At 43.7% G+C, this 21,736-nt stretch overlaps 1 protein-coding gene across 8 annotated transcripts in view; it reads left to right on the forward strand.

Annotated features, from left to right (window-relative positions):
- The first annotated feature begins 4,383 nt into the window (after positions 1-4,383).
- BRD4 (bromodomain containing 4) overlaps positions 4,384-21,736 on the forward strand; it is a 78,754-nt gene continuing 61,401 nt past the window's right edge. For 2 of the 8 annotated variants that reach the window (XM_083490703.1, XM_083490708.1), the window contains exon 1: positions 4,384-4,601. The gene's annotated coding sequence lies outside the window, so the exon portion shown is untranslated. Of the gene's footprint in view, positions 4,602-5,013; positions 5,185-5,215; positions 5,777-5,874; positions 5,921-21,736 lie in introns of those variants that run through there. The other 6 variants (XM_083490706.1, XM_083490710.1, XM_083490704.1 and 3 more) reach the window with 4 other exon arrangements.

Consider the following 21,736-nt stretch of genomic DNA (forward strand, 5'->3'; position numbering starts at 1 on the left):
GGAATAAATATTAAATCCAGTTTCTATATCAAAAGCATTCATTGATAATCTAGAGCCAGGGTGAGCAGTGAGGTAGTCGGGCTTGTGGTTGATACCAAAGGTTGAGACCAGGGATTGTTAGGAAATGAGTTGAAAATAAAACTGCAACAACACTTTGAGTACTGCATACAGTTCTGGTTTCCTCATTTCAAGACACTATAGAGCTGGGAAGAGTTCAGAAAAGGACAACCAAAATTATCCAAGTCCTCATAAGGAAAGGTTAGAGCATTCAGGGCTTTTTAGTTTAGAGAAAAGCTGGGGTATGATTTAGGTGATACATAGTGTGGAGAAGGTTGACAGAAAAGTTTATCCATCATACTAGAATCCAGGGCCATCCTTATGAAGTTATAATGGTGGAAGGTTCAGTACAGACAAAAGTACTGCTTCACACAATAACTGGAACTTGCTCCCAGAAGATGGAGTGATGATCACCACCGTGGATGGCTTTAAAAGAGAATATGACACATTCAACTGAATATCCCACTACTTTGACTTGATACTACTTGGAAGTTATCTTTGCATTGACACTTGGTGGTAGAGAACATGTTTTTGCACACACAACAGCCTGGATTCAATCCCTGGTATTTCCAGTTAAATGGTTCAGTCTCAGCCAAGGCTCTGGAGGGCTGCTGCAAATCAGAGGAGGCAGCACAGTACTACATGGACAAATAGTTGGACCTGGTATAAGGAAGCTTCCTATATGAATATTGATACCATTATTTTAATTCATGCAACTTCCCATTCTTATATTTCACCACAAATTGTTCTTTTTCAGTAAGCACTTTAATGGTTTATCACTGAATAAAAGGAACGGTAACAATAGAAAGTTGCATGAAGGAATTGCCAATTATTACATGACAATCAGGCTAAGATAGAAGAGTGAGCGATCCTCCCTTAAGTAGCTGCAGCCATAGTTCAGAGCAGTGTAATCGGTCAATTCCCACTTCACATTAAGAAGTAGTAATTCCTGCCCCATATTCTATCTCTAACAAAATCATCTCCATGCAATTGAACCTTGAACAGTGGACATTCTCATAGTTAGCAGGTTATACAGGTTAAAACAGGTCCCTGCCAAAACAGCTGGTACTCTACTGAGATTGGCATGCCTGAGATGAACCATTACTTGTTCCCCTCTCTTTCCTTGAGAGCAGAACACTCCTTTTACTCCTTTGTGATGGACCACTCCTTGGCATGTGCTTTGTATAGTACAGTATATTGCAAATCAGACTGTTTTCCTTGGGTCTGCTTTTGTCATCAAAGTAATGAAGCATGCATGACAAAAACCCGTTTGATTAGAGCTAGGAGCTGGCTGGAAAGGGGGGAGCAGAATAATTGTTCAATCATGTTCTTTACAAATTTGAAAATTTGTTTGAATGTAGTCAATGATTAGCATTTATCTGTTAATTTATTGTAGAATCTTGTGGGTAAAGCAGTTTCTCAGCTCCAGACCAGGTTCTCTCATTGCCTGCAGACTATTTAGTTATAAAGGTGATTATCTCTTTGTGGTCCTATGACATGTACCGTATATGCTAAGCTTCGATTTATGGTCTTCACTAGCAGTTAACTTTTGTATATATGAGGGAAGTTACAACTACAGTGTACCTCAGGTTACAGACGCTTCAGGTTACAGACTCCACTAACCCAGAAATAGTGCTTCAGGTTAAGAACTTTGCTTCAGGATGAGAACAGAAATCGTGCTCCGGCAGCGCGGCGGCAGCGGAAGGCCCCATTAGCTAAAGTGGTGCTTCAGGTTAAGAACAGTTTCAGGTTAAGAACGGACCTTCGGAACGAATTAAGTACTTTACCCGAGGTACCACTGTACTGTAAATCACACACAAAAAGCCCACATAACTTATCTGGCTAAGGTAACATTTTCCCCATTATATAGGAGCATTTGTAAGTGGGAGAGAACACAGTGAGCATAACTCATTACTGAGTTAGATGGACTAATGATCTTCTTCAATATATGGCAGCTCCCAAAGTTCCTATGATAGGTGCATTAGTGTTCTATTCCAGTATTACAGATAACCTACCTCATTAATATATGCATTCCTATATCTACACCACTACCAGTGTTTCTGAGTAGACATGACACTCCTCTTTTATTTGTACGCTCAGGTACAAATAAATTAATGGGGCTTATTTATTGCATTTAGATCCCTCCTTTCCTCAAAGGAGCTCAAGGTGTTCTTCCCCATTTCATCTTTCCAACAGTCCTGTGAGATAGTTGGGTCAAGAAAGTGACTGGCCAAAGGTCACTCAGTTTGGTGAGTGTGCTACTGCTGCACACATTTTTGGCCGAGTTGGGACTTAAAACCTGGTCCTAATCTGACAGGGCTTTTTTTCACAGCCAAAACTCAGTTCCAGCACCTCTCAGGTGGGCACCATTGCTATTATAAGAGAAACAAGGGAGGTGTTTGTGGCAAGTTCAAGCACCTCTTTTTTATATATAGAAAAATAGCACTGTTAACAGTCTAACCACTACTCCAGCTTACTCTCAAGTAGGAATGTAGGAAAGCAGCCCAAATGTTTTAAATGTCGAAGTAACTTCTGGGTTTTGTTGTAAGCTGCCACTTTCCTTCACATAAGATATAGCTGCTGACTGCTATAGTTCTAGTTTGGAAAGCGGCCCAGGTGGCACCTTTCTTGAATTACGCAGGTGGTCATTCCATTTCTAAAACTAGCAATACTTTTAACAGTTCATAGGCAACCTTGTGATCTTCTCCTGCTACTAAATGGCCACTGTTCTGTTTCCTATTAAATGTTTCTCACTGTCCACTACACGCCCTATTACACGAGGACAGCAGCTGGGAAGTTTCCATTCATTTAATAGTTATTACAACAAGTAAAATGAACTGTGTTGCTTGAGGGTACTAAAACTTGAATCCGTACAATGGGTTGAGCTCCCATTGCTCTGTCACAGCTTCTGCCAACCTAGCAGTTTGAAAGCATACCAGTGCAAGTAGGTACAGCTGCAGAGGGATGGTAAATGGCGTTTCAGTGTGCTCTGGCACTTGTCACAGTGTCCTCTTGCGCCGCAAGTGGTTTAGTCATGCTGGCCACATGACCCAGAAAGCTGTCTGTGGACAAACGCCAGCTCCCTCGATCTGAAAGCGAGGTGAGCATTGCAGCCCATAGTTGCCTTTGACTGGACTTAACTGTCCAGGGGTCCTTTACCTTACCTTTACCTTTAACAAAGGCTATGCTTAGGTGTGCCCGTGTTTTTATAGGTATCATTGACCTCCTGCTTCAGAATATGTGGACGAAAGGGAGTGCTGAACGATTGACCTGCTTAAAAGTCGAGCCTTCTCTTCCCCCACCCATATATATACATGAGAAATACCAAGTATAAAATAGATAGGGTTATTTCCGATGTGCTTCCACCTTAAAGGCAGCTTGCCCATGTCGCCATAGGCGCTGTGGATCGGAGATGAGAGTTTACGATCCAAGTCCTCTGCTCCAGTAGGTGAACAAAGGCTCCCTCTTCTATAATCTTCCTTTCCAGTCTGCTGAAAGAATACTGACGAGCTGGGAAGAGCAAGGGCCTGATTATTCTGCGAATGAGGTTCCCACTGGGGGTTGTTTTGTAGAGAAGAAACTGGTCCCCGTCGCCTTTTCCACTGTGTATTTAGCATCTTTTTCGGGACTGGTGGTGCACCAAGGGCTTGCTTTTGTCTGAAACGCTGGTATATTCTATGTGTCATAGCGCCGCATTCCCATGCGTGCAACTGGGCAGAGTGAAGCGCCACAGAATTCCCAGCCCCGAGGAATAATGTTATTATTATTATTATTATCATCGAGCACCAACAGCCTTAGAGCTCAAAAGTAACCCGGTCAGCGGACTAACAAGCAGGAGAGCTATGTGACATGATGGTAGTCTTTGCTAAACGCTTTCGTGGGCAATTAATTCCCTGACTGTTGGCAGTAGCAAATTTATCCGCGGAGTCGGATTGGACCCGCTGGCGAGATCAGAAACGGGGATGTGGTGCATTCTAACGAGCAAAGTTTGTTCTGTCACGTTTCCGGGTATCTGTGCTGGGCGCGCGGAGGAAGGACTGGAGACAAGAGCGGCAGTTCCTACGTTCTTCAAAGAGCAAACAGCACCTTTGTGGGGCGGTAAGCCCCATCTCCCAAGCACCATCATTCGCTTGCGACGCGGCGGCGACGACGCAGCTTTCTTCCCTCTCCCGCTTGCCTTACGCTACCCCTCACGCGCCGTCTCCCTGGCCGGACTGAGAAGCGCTCCTCCCGGCGCCCACTCGGAGGGCTCCTTACTCGAAGGGGCGTGGCCGTGAGGTAAGGGAACCTTGGATTCGAAGTCCTGTGCCCTGCGCGAGGCGTGGCTTGTTGCGTGGTGACGTAACGCGCTGCGTGGTGAGGTCAGTGCAGCCCCGCCGTTGCTGGTCCCGCTGCCCGTCGCTCTCTGCCCTGGTCTGTTCGCCGTGGTCCCCGACCCTCCCTACGGAGTGCGGCGCTTCCCCTTCACTCAGGGCTTTGCTGGATTTGGCCTGGTAGGAGGCTGGTGACAACGCGGCCTTCTCCGGCTCTCCGCCCGCCGTCAGGTAAGAGCTGGGCCGGGCCGGGAGAGGCTGCGGGGGTTGGTATTCTCCTTGTTCAGTTACGTTGTCTTGTCGGCGTAACCCGCATTGCGTAATGTGACCGTTGCGTCAGGCGACTTACGCTTTTTGCGTCGAGGCCTATTGCGCAAAGGTCTTACGCGAGCCTCCTCAGCCTACGCTGCCTGGTGTCTCTGGTGTCCCGTGCCCGCGCGTGAGCAGGGCAACTTCTCCCACCCCCCTCCCCTCTGCATTTTCGCGGTGGACGGCTAAGTTTCACGGTGGGTTAATCGGGAACAAGATGTGGCTCGCTATTTCGCACGGTTACGCGGATTGCGGTAGGTGGTGTGGAAGGCTTATGGTGGCTACGCCGTTTCCGTAAGGGCTGCTTCGCTGCTCCCTTTAAGGGTACGTGATTGCCGTAAGTATGTCCGTGCCCTCCGCCTGTACCGCTATGAGGCCGGGGTGCGTTGTGGGCGGCTCTCGCGCCGCCCTTGCACATCGGGCCTTCCGCTGGCTGGGATGCATATTCGAAACGGCGGAGGGCCTTCCCGCCGAGGGCGCCCGGATCCCGTGCGCGGGTGGCGCAGTAAGCGAACCTGGGCGGGGCGGGTGCTGATGGTACTTCCTGCCGCCGCCATTTTGTCATCGAGCAGGAGGGGGAAGCGGCGGTAGTAGCGGCCGCGGCTCCGGTAGGGAGAGCGGCAGGGCGGGCGAGAGGGAAGCGGCGGCGGCGGCGCTAGCGGAGGTTCCGCTGCGAGAGGGCGCCGGTCTGACCGGCTCCTCGGAGCAGGGCGCGCGCGAGGCAGGCGGCTCCGCCTCTTCGCTCCGTGCCCTGCCTGCCAAAGGTTGCGGTTCCTGTAGGCCTGGCTCGACCGCTACTCCTGCCCGGCGCCGCCCCCACCTGGCTCCCCCCGTGAGCGGGTCTGGCCGTGCCTTGGCCCCCTGCGAGTTGCGGGGGAGGGGGGCTGTGCCGGCTGGTCTCCTGGCTCGGGACCGGCACGTTTATTGGCTTCCTGTTGTGTAGCCTGATAGCGAAAGGCCCGGAGGATGCGCGGCAAGCGGCGTCCCGCCTAACAAGGCCGCAGTTGGCAACGGTGTGCAGAGACAGCAGCGGATCTTTCGCTTGCGACCCGATTCGGAGCGTTGCCGGGGGCCGATTCCTTAACTGCCCGATTTAAGTACGTACAAACGGCTGCGCGCTGTTTGTGCCTCTGTGAGGACCACACGTAATGGCTCTTTCTCCCTTCCCAACCTTTGCCCCCGCAGTCAACAAATCAACAAAAGCCTTAAAGCGGTGCCATGTAGTTCAGTGGGATCTAACGGTAGATTTGGATTATAACGCAGATACCTGACGGGTGGTCCAGTAGAAACCCTGCACTTAATATGAGGAGCCTTTAGTGGGGTGGGGTTTGAGGGCTGCATTCTTAGCAGGTCTGGAAAGCTTCACTAGGTAGAAGTGGATCATGATTAGAACAGACTACCGTTTGTTAGAACAACTGCAAAACTAAAAAATTTTATTTAGTCCACAGAGAGTGGCCACTTAGTAGTAACATAAGTGGATATTTAGTGATTGTGTGTGGTGATAATGGTTTTTGTATAGATGGGTCCTTACATAATGATGGATGCTTTTTGTAAGTGTTCATATACATAGTGCGTGTTATGATAAAATCAGCTGTCATCCTTGCTTTCTTTTAGCATAATGCTTGCCTTATTGCAATTTTAATTTAAGCTAATAAAGTTTATAATAATTTCCAAAAAAAATTGATCAACGTTGCTAGTAGGCTTCTTTGGGGGCAAAGTGATTATTCACCTTAAGTTATACAGTTGCAGTAGTGAAATAGGGACCAAGTCTGAATATGCTAAATTGCGCATTTCAAGGTGAAGGCTGCAGTCCAAACTCAACTCAACTCAATGGGAGTAAACCACATTGAATTCAGTGGAACTTCTGAATAAACAAGCTTAGAATTGTGCTGTCCAGTAAATCAGTGTGGATATAGCATGCAACCTATTACATAGGCAGAGTCTCACACTAACCTGACCTGCAGTTGTTGTTTTTATTACTCTGTAATGATGGTAATTTCCCCTCTTGGTTTCTTGCAGAGGATTTTTTTCCTGAGAATGCATTTGCCAGTGCTTTAGTAAAGTTGGAACTGAACAAGAACAGTTTATCACAATTTAATTAATATCCCTCTGGTCCCAACAGCTGCAATAGTCCCAACTATATGGAGGCTGGGCTCAGATATGTTCTTGAAGCAGTTATCACTGTATTATGACCTCCTGGCTCTTGTGTAGTTCTTCCTGATTCTTCTTTATCCCTTCTCTCACCTGCAGCAGATTATAATAGTTGCGGGGTGAATTATTATCTGTGGGACAGTCAAATAAGTTTGTTTGCTTTCAGAGGTAAATTTTATTCCTTTCATTATACCAGTGGTTGCAGGCTACTGATTGGGTTGCTGAAAGTGAACCTGCTGCCCCAGGACCATGTAATAATGATGTGGAAGGAAATTACCTGCTTCCATGGAAAAAAATATTTATGGAGTGTTTGGATTGGCCACTAGCCATTTTTGTTTATGGTTGTTAGACTTTAAAATTGCATCTGAACTCCATGGAGCATGCAGCTATGCATGAGGAACAGCTTAAACTAGCATCACAGTAGAACATTTCTTATGGTCACAGTTTGTTTCACAGTACATGAAATTTCACTATGGCTTTGCCTACACAAGATGGTCAATTGTACAGCTACAGAATTCCAGCTAATCAAAGGTTGTATTGCCTTTGATATTATTGTGCTTCAGGCAAAAGCTGCTTAATACATTTTCTTGTATAAAAACTGCCCATTTTGCTTCATAAACACTTGCTTATAATTTTTGTATATTTTCAAGAATGCATAAAGCCGTGACTTGTGAAAATCAAAAGTGTACGTGTTTTGTCAGCATGTCTATATAGGAAAAATATAATGCACAAAGTAGACATGATATAGGTGAAACAGTGTTTGAAATTCCCATTGTTCTAGGCACATTTTGTGATGGAATTTCATTAGTGCAAGCAGTTTCTGAGCTCTGGGGGCAGTACTGCACCTGAGATTTCAAATTAAAATTACAGAGTGGAAGGAAAAGAGGATCTTTTTCTGCCTCCCCACTTCCTGCTACTCTTTGAAGACTGGAGAAGAGACCCTCTTAAGAATATTAGGGGGTGGGCAGGGGGAGGACTAGACTGTGTGAAAAATGAACTTAATATTTTAGCTGAAGTTCATTCTTTTGTATTGTATTCTTGTTATAAAAAAGCACACCCAGACATTCCGTTGTTGCGCCCATAACCTCGGTTTATGGAGCCTTTTAGTTCCTAGCTTTCATATCTCAGTTTTTAACACCGATGTAAAGGTATGCTTGCCAGTGTACAGTGTAATTCAAATCTACAATTTCTTGTATTTCCCATCTCCCCAGGTTAAATTATTTAGTTTTTATTTCCTTTATTTATTTGAGGTTTCGCTTGGTTATATTAGCCAAAATAAAAACGTCTAATGGTCAGCAATGGGAATTGTAGTTCAGCAATATACGGAGGGCATCACGTTGGCTATCTTTAGTTTAGTGCAAAGGGCTGGTAGTGAGGCAGTGATACAGTTGAAGCACGTTTGAGTTCTTATATGCAGGTAGGGATGTAGTTCAGTCTGCATTAGCAGCATTCTAGGAATTTGCTGGCATGTGGAAGTGTGTCTAAAGTGCATCCTTTTGACATGCCGATTTGTTATGGAATTTGTTGTCATTTTGCATTTTTCTTTTGTCAACTGGCCTGGGATCTTTGGATGAAGGGCAGTATACAAACGTAACATAATAATTATAATAATGCTGTAGTTTGTATTCAGTTCACACAATAATCTGATAAATTGAACTCTGCTGTTTTTTGTGTAGCCCTCTTAAATCTCATTGGTTTGAAGGAGACCCTTACTCGTACCCCTCTGACGGCACATGCAGCCATAACTGTAGGAGTCTTCAGAACAGGTGGTCTACTGTAGTACTGTTCTGGCAGAACATATGGTTACTTAAGAGTGTAAATCCATCTTTAGTTCCTACCAGTTGTATATCTTTACGTGGAACTTAGTGGTGGTCTTAGGAATATGGATTTTTGACTTAATGTATTTGAGTTTGTCAAACTCTATGTACTAGACCCACAACTTACATGTGATTTACTTATATGATTGCAGCTTTGCGTGGGTGCTGGGAAAATAAATAAATAAATGGCTGGGAAAGGAGAATTTTCTTGAATCTTCAGTGGTTTAAATATTTAAGTATCCATCAAAGCACCTGGACCATTCCAATTCTTACCTTATGATTAAATAGCAATGTCCCAGTCTGGTATGATCATGAGAACTACGCATGGTACATTCCCACATAAGGCATTTCCACCCAGTTCTCTTGTTTGAAGTTGTTGTTTTTTAAGTTGTTCCCAAAATTATCAGGTTTTTTTAAAAATGAGTGAAATGTGTTTTAAGACAATTTGTATTGTCAAGACACAATTCTGTATAGAGTGTGCCACACTTTCATGTACTACAAATGATCGTCTTTGCTTGTGAAATGCTGCTTTCTTCTTGTAACCTTTGAAATAGTGTGGAGATAAGTAGAAGCAAGTACCCTGCAGCAGCTGTCTTTTTGACATGGCCTCTGCCTTATGACTGTCCTTTTCACATCTCACTTCAGACCAGGCATAGGCAAACTCCGACCCTCCAGATAAAATTGGGACTACAATTCCCAACATTCCTGACCACTGGTCCTGTTAGCTAGAGATGATGGGAATTGTAGTCCCAAACATCTGGAGGGCCAGAGTTTGCCTATGCCTGCTTCAGACCAGAAAGGTGTGTTCACACCTAATGTTAAACCTTAGTAAATGTTTAACTGTGGCTTAGTGTATGGGGGTATAGGGGATGTTGGGGGAGGAGTAATACCTCTGGTGGGAGACATGTTGTCCTCCTTCTGGGGTAGTTTGTCTACCTTTGGTCTTCACCCTGCACTCAGTTTTCACCAGTGGCTCCTAGAAGCTGTTAGCATGCGGCGGCAGCTGCTTCCCAGGAATTGCTTTGATTGGCTGGCTAAACCTGGTGAGGGTAGCTGATGAGTCTCAACCCTTAGGTGAATTAGGGACTTTCCCTACATGTGAATTGAATGGACAAAATCAGTAGTGGGTACAGTGGTCAAGAATGCAGTTTCTGCACATGCCGTAGAGGGCAGTGAGGGGCAGGTGGGGCTTGTCAACCTGGGAAGGTAGCCTGTCTCAGAGAAGGAAAACTCTGATCATAAAGCTCTGCTGCTTTGCGGGAGGAAAAAAGCCTAAAGAGTAGATGCTACCCAAATCCAGGCAGTTGGATGGTGCTTTGTACGCCTCCTCTGTCAACTCCTCCAGCTAAGCTATTGCTCTGCTTTCCTGTGGACCACATCAGCAAGGGTGCAGTTGGGGGGGAGGTCTTGCCTTCTGGGCAGCCCAGGCCAGGATCTCCATACACACTGCCCTGTGGAGATCACTTTGGTGCTGCTAACAAAGTGGTTTGATGTCACTAGTAGCATGGTAGTGGAGACTGTTTGCTCTCATGTTCCTGATCATGACTGTGGGAGCAATAAAAACAAGCTTTTGCTTCACGTGTTGTCTAAACCTGTGCTCTTAGTTTGTTTCCCCAAAACACGCCATGAACAGTAAGCTAGGAACAAACTCTGCTATCACTTGTACTTTGTGCAAACCACAAGCCCTGGATTAGACAACACAATAGGCCAAGATTTGTGGTTTGTTGGTCCTAGTGTGGGGAGGAGCAAAATAGGAATTTTGAGCATCATGCACCAGCATTAACTGAAACACAAACCAGGTCAGACACTGCTACAAAACTCGTGCTATTTATCTTTTTGATGCTCCAATCCTGTGTGTACTTACCTGGAAGCAAGCCGTAATCAAATGGCGGTCCTAATTCTGAGTAATCATGTTTGCCTAGTAATTTTCTTCAGTATACTGAACAGCACACTTTTATATGCTAAAGGATACATTTTTATTTTATTTTGCTGAAGGAGTCAAATAACTTTAATTGTTCTGGACATTATACATTTCTAGGAAGAAAAAGGAGAGGTGGAAATGAGAACGAGGAATGCATCAGGAAGCAACCTCAGTCTAGGTAGTAGTCAGCAGAAGTATAAGATCAGGAGAAGTGGGAAAGGAAAGTGGGAGAGACTGGCTGAGCAGTCATTCAGATGATCTTGCCAGGACACAAAGGTTTGATCAGTAAGTTGTTCCAGGAATTGCGGGGTGAAGCTTAGTAGTTAGACTATCCCAGTTACCAAGCACTATAATTGAGAGTTGTAGGAGTTGCGGTGGGTTTCAGCCGTGCCAGTTTATTTTCCATGCCAGAGTTTCTCCTGTAGCAACTGTTAACCACACATGTAGAACCCAGCCAAGCTACTTGACCACTTTCTTCAGTCTCACCCCATGACAGTATTGGCTCAGAAGTAAAATGAAGGCCACATGAATGAGAAAAGTGCCAGTATTGCCCAAAGTAGTAGTACTAAGGGAAGCTTAGCTGGACACTATGCCTCTCTGAGGCACTTTCTTGCTCGATTTTGAGATCCTGGGATTTAGAGGAACTCTGTCCCTTAATTGTTTGGACTTACATTGTTCATCAGCTGCTCCAGTGTTGTAAATATATAACCAATATTTCCATTACCTTGATGAGTTCAGGGTCAATGAATGGCTCCATTTCTATCTTAAAACTATCTCAAAAGTAGCCTTTCCCATACTTTCAAGCATCTGCCCATAATTTTTCTTAAATGGTCCCTGCACAGAGTCTGTCATATCACTAAGAACTGCCACCGAAATTGTAAGGTTGGTGGGTTGTTGTAGTAGTATATAAAGTGCAGCTGGTGAGCAGTGTTTGAAATTAGCCAAGTGCCAGGATGGTTTCTGACATCTCCATCATGTGGAGGTACATGCCTAGGGATCACTGGATCCTGACTGTTTTCACACACTAATACCCCACCCTGTAGAATTCTATCACTTATATCTGCACAATCAGAATGAATTTATGGAACCAAAGTGCTTTTTCTGTGCAGCCTGGGCAGGAGCTGTGAACAATGTTACACTTAATTGTTGTAGATTGTCCCCCCACTGCCCTGGTCTGTCAACATTAAGAAAAATAGGTATCAGTCCATATATCTAAGGGACGTGGGTGGCGTTGTGGTCTAAACCACAGAGCCTAGGGCTTGCCAATCAGAAGATCGGCGGTTCAAATCCCCGCGACGGTGTGAGCTCCCATTGCTCGGTCCCAGCTCCTGCCAACCTAGCAGTTCAAAAGCATGTCAAAGTGCAAGTAGATAAATAGGTACTGCTCCGGCAGGAAGGTAAACGGCGTTTCCGTGCACTGCTCTGGCTCGCCAGAAGCGGCTTAGTCATGCTGGCCACATGACCCGGAAGTGGTCTGCAGACAAACGCCTAGAGATGAGCATGCAACCCCAGAGTCATCCGCAACTTGACCTAATGGTCAGGGGTACCTTTACCGTATATGTGGACTGTCTCTGGATAAAGTGAGTTCTCAAAGTTCTTAACCTAGTTGTCATCTGAACTAGCCAGATGTTTAACAGAGAATCACAGTCAATCCATCATTTGAAAAAGAAAAAAATAAAAGACTTCAGAGCCGCCTTGGCCAAAAATGGCACCTAGACATTTCATTTTGGTGACTGAAATTGAAACTTTGGTTTAATGAGCTTATATACCTGAGTTTCTAACACTGCTGATGAGACCCAGTATAGGCTGACCTGAGTTTCTAACACTGCTGATGAGACCCAGTGCAGGAAGCCTTGGCATAGAATCAGAGGAATGTGACCAAAATCAGTATAATTTATTTCAAAATAAGTTAGTTTTAAGGAGATTGCTTTCAATTTTGTCTCTATATGGCAAGAGTAATTAAATCTGTTTTAAATCTATTAGGTAGAAGTTCATTCAGATATAGTCTTGGAAAAAGTGTTTCTTACTGTACTTATATATTTCACTTTGTGATTGTGTTATAGTATAGCTTGTTAAAGTAGAAGGTAAATACTTTCCCATTAATATGGTTTCCACTATTCAGCTTATTGAGAAGTGTTGCCTTGCTATACTGTTGTCTCCATAGCTGCTGCTGCCAGCACTACTTTTCTGCCCTTCTTGCTGCTTCTGTCACTGGCAGAGAAGTTGTGTTAGAAACTAGCCAGGCGCCAGGTACATTTTGCTACTGGTGCGGGTCCAATTGCGCCCACATGGAGATCTTTGGATGCCAGGTTGGTGACTGACATCTCCATCTGGCTGGCCTCTCCAGCTTTCCTAAGCAGAAGCGCTTATTTATTGCTTATATATCCCACCTTTTTCTCCAAGGAGCCCATGTTTCAGTGTGTTGTAAACCTCTTTGAGATTTTTTTCTTTAAAATATAAAATGGCATAGAAATGAAACATCATAATAATAACAAGTGCCATTGAGAGAGCAGTCAAAATCAGCATTAGAAACTCAGATATATAAATTAATTGCTAAATGCACCTTAAACCTAGGTTACGGTCACCACAGCGGAATGTTTACGTGCCTTTCTTTTTCTGGTGGGATTTTTTATTATTAATATTTTTCATTTCAATACTGCTTCATATTTTAAAGAACAAATCTCAAAACAGTTTACAACACATTAAAATATAAAATAAAACAATCCAGAATAAAGCAGATTCAAGCTTCAAGGAAAATATTTCAGATCCTTCTCTAAGTGACATTTTCCTTTCCCCATTCACCCATCTGGCATCCAGAGATCTCCACATGGTCGCAGTTGGACACAACGCAAGTCACAAAACTCACCTGGTTCATTTCTAACACTAGTTTAAAAGTATAAAATAAATAGTAGGAACATCATAAGACCCTGCTGGATTAGGCCAGTGGCCCATCCAGCATCCTGTTCTCACAGTAATCATATCAGATGCCTGTAGCCCACAAGCAAGATTTGAGCACAAAGAACACTCTCCCTTCCCATGGTTTCTAGCAACTGGTATTTGGAAGCATACTGCCTCATGGAGGTAAAACAGGGGCTAGAATCTTAAGTTATGGGGCCTAGTTATTTTAAAACCTGTGTTTGCCAATATATTTTAAAATCGGGGTGCAAAGTATTTCTGATGCCTTCTGTCCAAGTCCTTTCTTTCACTGTGAAATCAGAGTGCAAGGTCCTTTTCTGATGGAGACGCTATGTCCCGAAAGCAAATAAATGTGTTGGAATGCAGCATGGCTTTACAGAGAACTGAAGCATGACTTGGAAAGACTTGAGAATCGTGAAATATAAATAAAAACAATGCTTGTCTTCCTTGCAGGCAACTGAATCTGGTTTTATACTCATATTATCAAGTCATCTACTGAATGTGTCTGGGATTGTAGCAGGGTAGGCTAGCAACTACCATTGTTTCCCCCTGTTTATAAATGGTTTTGTGGTACCTGTCCTTATTTGCCTCTTCAACTGCAGACTTACCTCAGAAACCTACGTCCTTTGCTTTCCTTCTGTTCAGGTGTAATCCATTCCTGTGGCCATGTTAATGAAATGCTCATCAAATAGTTACAGACTGTTGCATAATTTTTGCTTTGAGATAAATGAATCCTTGTATAATGAGCAGAGTTTTTGTTGCTGCTTGCCAAGAAGTATAGAGAACAAACATGTCCATGCTTCTCAGAGTTCTGCACTATCACTCAGTAGCTTTTTCCAGCCAGTATCCGTGCTGTTTGTTTATTTCCATGTCCATATTCATTCTTGAATAGTTGTTAAGCATATTGGTATCAGTTCCCAATATAAAGCATGCTGGTTTGATGTGAGAGTGAAATTTGGATTAGTGGCTTATATCTAGGCAGCTCTGCAGGGCTGGGCATGTCTTGTGCTTCTATGCTGCTGCACGAATCATGGACCCCTTGCTGGGATCCTCCATCATCACAGCTATAGGTATATTTCACTGTGTTTCAGCCTTTCCACAGGCCACCCAAATGGTTCTCACAGACCATGGTTTAAAAACCTGTGTCTTAGTCCATAGTTAATACCATTTCCACTGTGTGTTTTTCTCATTCATGCATACTGGGATAAGTGAATTGTTGTAAGAGGCAAGCAGTGTAATTGACATCATAGAATCGTAGAATTGTAGTGCTGGTAAGGGAGTCCAGTGTTCGAAATTAGGCAGGCGTGTTTTGCAACTGGTGTGAGTCCAGTTGTGACCATATGGAGATCTTTGGACGCGAGGTTGGTGAATGGGGAAAGCAAAATGTCACTTAGAGAAGGACCTACATTGACTCCAGTACATTGCCGAGCACAATTCAGAGTGTTGGTGCTGACCTTTAAAGCCCTAAACGGCCTCAGCCCAGTATACCTGAAGGATCGTCTCCACTCCCATTGTTCAACCCAGACACTGAGGTCCAGCGCCAAGGGCCTTCTGGCAGTTCCCTCACCATGAGAAGAGAAGTTACAGGGTACCAGGTAGAGGGCCTTCTTGTTAGTGGCACCTGCCCGGTGGAACGCCCTCCCATCAGATGTCAAAGAAGTACAGTAAACAACTATATGATATTTAGAAGACATCTGAAGGCAGCCCTGTTTAGGGAAGTTTTTAATGACTGATGTTTTAATGTATTTTTATTTTTTTGTTAGAAGCCGCCCAGAGTGGCAGGGGAAACCCAGCCAGATGAGCGGGGTAAAAATAATACATTAGTAGTAGAAATATTTTCCTTGGAGGTTGAGTTAGTTTTATTCCAGATTGTTTTATTTGATGTTTTAATACATTGTAAACCACTTTGAGATTTGTTCTTCAAAATACAAAGCAGTATAGAAATGGAATTAATTAAAATCATCATCCCATTGTGGGGTACAGCACCTAGACATTCCACTGTGGCGACTACAGCCCGGGTTTAAGGTGCTGTTTGGCAAATAGGTTATATATCTGAGTTTCTAACACTGGAAGGGACCCCAAGGGTCATCTAGTTCAATCCTCTAGTGAATAGACCATTGTGGCAACTGTAAGCTAGATTTAAGGTGCCATTTGGTGCCTAGCTTATATATCTGAATTTCTAACACTGGCAGTAGCCCGCTTTTACCTTCTCCAAGAGCTTGATTGGGCACCCTCTTTGTCCACATGCATATTTCCATTTCAGAATTATAAGGAATAATGTCAAGCTGCCGAATATTTTTTGTTTTGAATGGGGTAACTGGTCAAAATTTAATCTTGTTACGTGAGCAAGTTAATAAATTGTGTGTTTTAGTAGCATATTGTGTATCTGATTAGTGCTTTAATACATACTTCAGTTGCCTTTTGGGCATGGGTCTAAAAAGTATTGCTGAATCTTGTACACAAGTGTTAGTTTCCACCAGCCAGCTGTGAAGTTGAGTCCCACCATGCTAGCACACCAATAGCATTGTTACTACATACACAGCATTCTATACTTGTTTTAGAACTATAGGGAAATGAAGTGTTAAGATGACAATATTAACACTATCTTTAGCTGTTTGTGATACCATACCTGTAAGCATAATGTTGGATTTTCATTGTGTAAGTAGTGATGCAATCTATTCATTTTTGTTGCAAACATTTCCTCCACTCCTGCTACAGATAATTGCTGCTTGAAGAGTGAGAGTGTGGGACTATCTGTTTTCAGAAGCTCAAGCCACATGGCCCTATTTGGTGGAAAGTATTGGAGTTTGACTTTTGCATGGCCAGTTTGTCTGAAACTGTGCTATGATTTCCTTTGTGGAAGTAGCTAACATACAACATAATACATTGAGAGGAAGGGCCAGTTCAGAATTATCACTGCTTATTACTTACTTAACCATGCAGTCAAATGGAATAGTCTTTCTGCCCCCTGATTCTGGAGTATTTATTCTCACTCCACTCCCAGGCTTAATCATAGTTACCCGTTACATTGGCAGCCATGCTAATTACAGTTAGAGCTAACATAGGATCCCACTTAAGCCATGATCTGAAACAACATTATGGAACTTGTTAAGTGCTATCTTTGGATGGCCCTAACAATGGTTTAACTTGGCATGTGAAATGGTTGTCAGAAGGAAGGAAGTACTCAATCCCATGGTTAAACAATTGGGAAAATTTCAAAGTACTCATAACATTAATTTAGCACTTGGATTAAAATAAAAAACATTTCATCTGTTTGAATTCTCTTTATAGCTAAAACTAGAATAAAAATAATAAATAACAATCATAGCAACAACAACATAGCTGTCTGTCATTGGTACCTCTCTCTGTTGGGGGAATTCACTAGTATACAGTATTAGATAATAGCAAATGTTCAATAACCATACATTTTGGTTGTATGTACGGTAATTTGGCATAACAGTCCCCTAGTTAAAACTAAAATACTTGCAGGCCAATTATTTTTCTTACATATTTGCCTTTAATTGTCTCACTTCGAAAAACATGAAATGGGGAGGTTTCAGTTTCTGTTAACAGGTCATGGACTCTCACTACTTCTTTAGATACTGCCTGAGGTGATTATTTCTTCTTCCTAACAAGATAGAACATTATTATCTGTAACTTCATCTGCAATTTTACATTCACGCCACAAAGAGCATCTCCATGCATCTGTGGATTGACCAACTGTTCATTAATGAAGAGTGCACAAAGCTGTCTGCTGCTTTTATGTTGTGGCTAGGTGGAATAGGTCAGTAGGAAACTGAGTGAAGCAGTTGATGGGTTGCATCCACCCTGTAACTGTTTTGGAGATTTTTTAGATTTTTGTGAAGTTGAAGAACATCCAACAGATGGAGGACTTGAGTGTAAGTGGTGGAAAAGTCAAACTAAATCTGACAGAGCACACCACAGAGCATGCTTGTATACCAGTGAGGAGGTGGTGATGATACGGAATCCAGTGTTGCACAAATAGAATTCCATTAACACAGTGGGGACATAATCTTTCAACATCAACAGAAGTAAAGTGTCCAAATCAAGGGATGTCATAGTCCCACTGTACAGTTGTACCTTGGAAGTCCAATGGAATCCGTTCCAGAAGTCTGTTTGACTTCCAGAATGTTTGGAAATCAAAGCACAGCTTCTGATTGGCTGCAGGAAACTCCTGTAGCCGATCGGAAGCTGAAGAAGCCCCGTCGGATGTACAGCTTCCAAAAATAGTTCGCAAACAGGAACAGTCACTTCCGGGTTTGCGGCATTTGGGAGCCAAAATGTTCTCAAACTACGCAGTTCGAAAACCAAGGTACGACTGTATTAAGCCTTGGTTAGACCACACCTGGAGTACTGTGTCCAGTTCTGGGCACCACAATTTAAGGAGGATATTGATTAGCTGAAATGTGTGCAGAGGAAGGCAACCAAGATGATCGAGGGTCTGGAAACAAAACTTTATGAGGAATGGTTGATGGTGTTGGGTATGTTGAGCCTGGATAAGAGGAGACTGAGAGGAGATATGGTCATCAAATATCTGTCACATGGAAGATGGAGCCAGCTTGTTTTCTTCTGCTACGTAGGGTAGGGCCGAAACCATTGGCTTCAAGTTACAAGAAAGCAGATTCGAACTCAACATCAGAAGGAACTTTCTGACAGTAAGAGCTGTTTGGCAGTGGAATGGTCTACCTTGGAAGGTGGTGGACTCTCCTTCCTTGGAGGTTTTTAAGTGGAGATTGGATGGCCATCTGTCATGGATGCTTGAGTTGAGATTCCTGCATTGCAGGGGGTTGAACTAGAGCAGTGTTTCCCAAACGTTTTTGGGCAACGGCACACCTGTTTACTGAAAAAAAATCTCGCGGCACACCACCATTAAAGCCCCGCCCCGTGACGTCAGCGCGCAGCGTCACGCCGGGAGGGACGCACAAAAGTGAAAGTTTTTTCCCTCGGCAGCTCCTCTCAGCTGCGCTCAATCCGCCTCGGAGCGCAGGAGCGATGCCTCTCTCTGGCTCTCCCTCCGCGCAGGCTGAGGGAGGGAGGGAGGGGCGCGTGTGACCCGTCTCTGCTGGGAGACCAAACCCAGCGAGGCAGAGTCGCGCGGAGGCGCCCAGGCAGCGCTGCCGGCTGCGAGGAGGAGCGCCAGGCAGCAGCAGGAGGCGCGGCCTCTCCTCGCCGCCGCCGCCCCGCCTCTCGCCGCCCGACTCACCCGCCTCCCTCCAGGCATCTCGCGGCACACCAGCCGATGTCTCACGGCACACTCGTGTGCCGCGGAACACCGGTTGGGAAACACTGAACTAGAGGATCCTCTGGATCCCTTCAAACTCTACAGTTCAATGATTCTGTCATTCTTTCTTTCCTTGCCCCTGCCTCTCCCCCAGATCTGTTCCTGGGTAGATTTTGAGGGTGCAAGACAGTTGCGGGGGGGGGGGGGAGAGAAGAAAGGTGAAGTCTGGTTGTAGGAGTGGAAATCTATTCAGCTTATGTGCGAAGTTTAAAGCAACCTGAAATGGACATCAGCCGAGTTTGTTCTAATGGATCTGTTATAAGTGGTGAATGACCCTATTATAATCTGGGCTTGTCCACCCAGACAGAAAATCTGGCTGCTTGACCTTTTTAGGCCCATTCAGCTGGCCATTTGTTGCTCGTGGGCTATGTGGAGTTGGTATCAAGGCAGTTTGTCAGCTTTGTGGAGAGGCCTTGGGGGGAAAAAACCTGTCTCAGGAGAGAAGGAGCAGTGAGGACTTCTCTGTTTGCTCAGCATATGAGCGTTTCTGTATGCTGTGGGGTTGCTCAAGTATGTGGGGTGTGTGTTAGAGTAAGATATGTATTGTGTGTGTGAATATGTGAGAATTCATGTGGTGGGGGAGCAACAGGGCATGTATTGCTCATTCTGTGTTATTCCACACTCCATGCTAGAAACCACAGGAGGCGTGAGTGTTCTGACAGGAAGAGCTGCTTGGCAGTGGAACAGACTCTCCTTCCTTGGAGGTTTTTAAGCAGAGGTTGAGTGGCCATCTGTCATGGATGCTTTAGCTGAGATTCCTGCATTCCAGGGTGTTGGACTAGATTACCCTTGGATCCTTTCCATCTCTTAAGATTCTATGATTCTTGTGCTCCATTTGTTATTGCGGGTTTCCCACAGGCCTTTTGTTTGGCCACAGGAAGCTGGACTAGATGGGTAGTTGACCTGATTCAGCAGGCTCTTCTTATGTTCTAATGTTCAAGTAAGGCTACTGGGTTCATTATTTGGGGTGTAGATGCATATAACTGGCCCCTGTTATTGATGAATAGAAATGAATGGGTGAATCAAGTAAGGATTCTTCTCATTGTGTGATGGGACTTCCACCCCCCCCAATTGTTTCCAGATGTGCTCTTGAGGGTTGGAAAACCTCCAGAGCACTGAGAGCACATTTTGAGGGTGCGGGCTCATGGGAGGGAAAGTTCCTCATGGGAGCAGAAGTTGTTCTGTTTGCACAATAGCTTAGTAGGTTACCACCCTAGATTTTTTTCCTTAGAACTCTTGGTTTGGGGCATTTTCAGGTTTATTCATATTGGTTGATTAAAAATGTGAATATTTATAGATTAAAATTTCTTTGAGTTGATTTCATACCGTATTTACTCGAGTCTAATGTGCTATCGAATTTAATGCAAACCTTAATTTTTGGAAAGTAATTTGGCCAAAAAAGTGAGCATTAGATTTGAGTTAATACTACCCAATTTGTAACCTAATTCTTGCTTCCAGTAAGCTCATTTGTCATTAATATCCATAGGTGAGTTTTGCATTGGGGTAAATGTTGATGATAAGATCCTGTAAAATGGGGGGACAGCCTGGGGTTTTGAGTCAAGTCATATTTTAATAAAGAGTGTGTATTCTTTCTCACACAATCACAGTGGAGGTATCTCTGAAGGGCTTAACAGAATTCTGCTTTACAACCTTCCTTTTTAATGTGTACAAGCAGGAGTCTTTGTGTGCCACTCTTAGGGAATTCAAGTAGAGGAGTGAAGGAGTGGACAGGAGATAGGAGGCACACACAGAGACATCTCATTGACTGTAATGCTTAGCAACTCTCTTCCATTGTGCATGGAAGTGTGGGCAGGCAGAAAGCTCTGTTATAGCATGTGGATATTTCACCCATGCAGGGATGGAGCTTGCCCTCTGTTTCTGTAAGTCCATACAGGCTTTTTTTTAAAAACCTTAGTATTCCCTATCTTTTGTAAAACAGTACAGCTTTGGGTTTCTTAGTTGTCCCCTTAATGTGCAGCATTGTACTGAAACGATTGACATTGAAGAGATGATGAAATGTGCAGCAATAGTACTGGCAAGGAAAACAAGTAGAACAACATTCATTCTGCCAGTAAGCTTGGACTGATAAGCAGTGCAAATATTAATTTGCAAGAAATTGAATTTGTCTACTACATCTTTAAAATTCCACTAACTTCTTTTGAGTAATATGACCTATTAATTGGCAAGCTGTTGAAAACTTGAAACATTGGATGCCACGAAATTACTTTTAAAATATGCAACTTCTATGGTGAGATACAAATCTTGGAAATAAGTGTCTTTCAAATAGAGCAACACAATTCAGTAATCCTGTACTTCTTTATCTTCTCTCTGGAATCACTGTAAGACTGACTTGGATTTATCTGTGAATTCTTTTAAACTTTTTCTATTCGTAGATATACTTGGTGTATTTGAATCTTAAAGATTGTTCCTAAGTGAAAGGCTGAACTATAGTTAACATTTTACAATTTATTTGCATAACGGACGGGAGTTTCAGAGGCAATACAGAATGTTTTTCTATGGCTAAAACTTTTAAATACTTGGGGTTTTTCTAATCTGTTTAAATTTAATATCTGTGCATTCCTTTTGAATGGATTGCATTTTTTTGTGGCACTGAACTTTCAGAATTTGAATGAAAATTGAAAAATACAGGCAACCCCCTGTTTGTGTGGGAGTTGTGTTCTCTGTCATTGCATGCATAAGCCTGTTCTGCCTCCTTCCAGGGCTGAAAATGGCACGTGTGTTGGTGGTCATGCATGCCTTGGTCATGAGCAAAATGGTAGTTTGCTGTGTTGTCGTTTATGAAACATGTAAAGTAGTAAATCAAACACAGAAAGTCAGTTTACATATGCCGAGCTGTGGCTAGCTGTTAAAGGAATGAGTTCTCTTTCTCAGCACAGCCCACTTACTGAATTTCTTCCTGATTTGTAGAAAATCAGTTACAGATAGGTAG

This window comes from Podarcis liolepis (genome assembly GCF_965112155.1).
Source record: "Podarcis liolepis genome assembly, chromosome: 2".
Classification (NCBI taxonomy): Eukaryota; Metazoa; Chordata; class Lepidosauria; order Squamata; family Lacertidae; genus Podarcis; species Podarcis liolepis.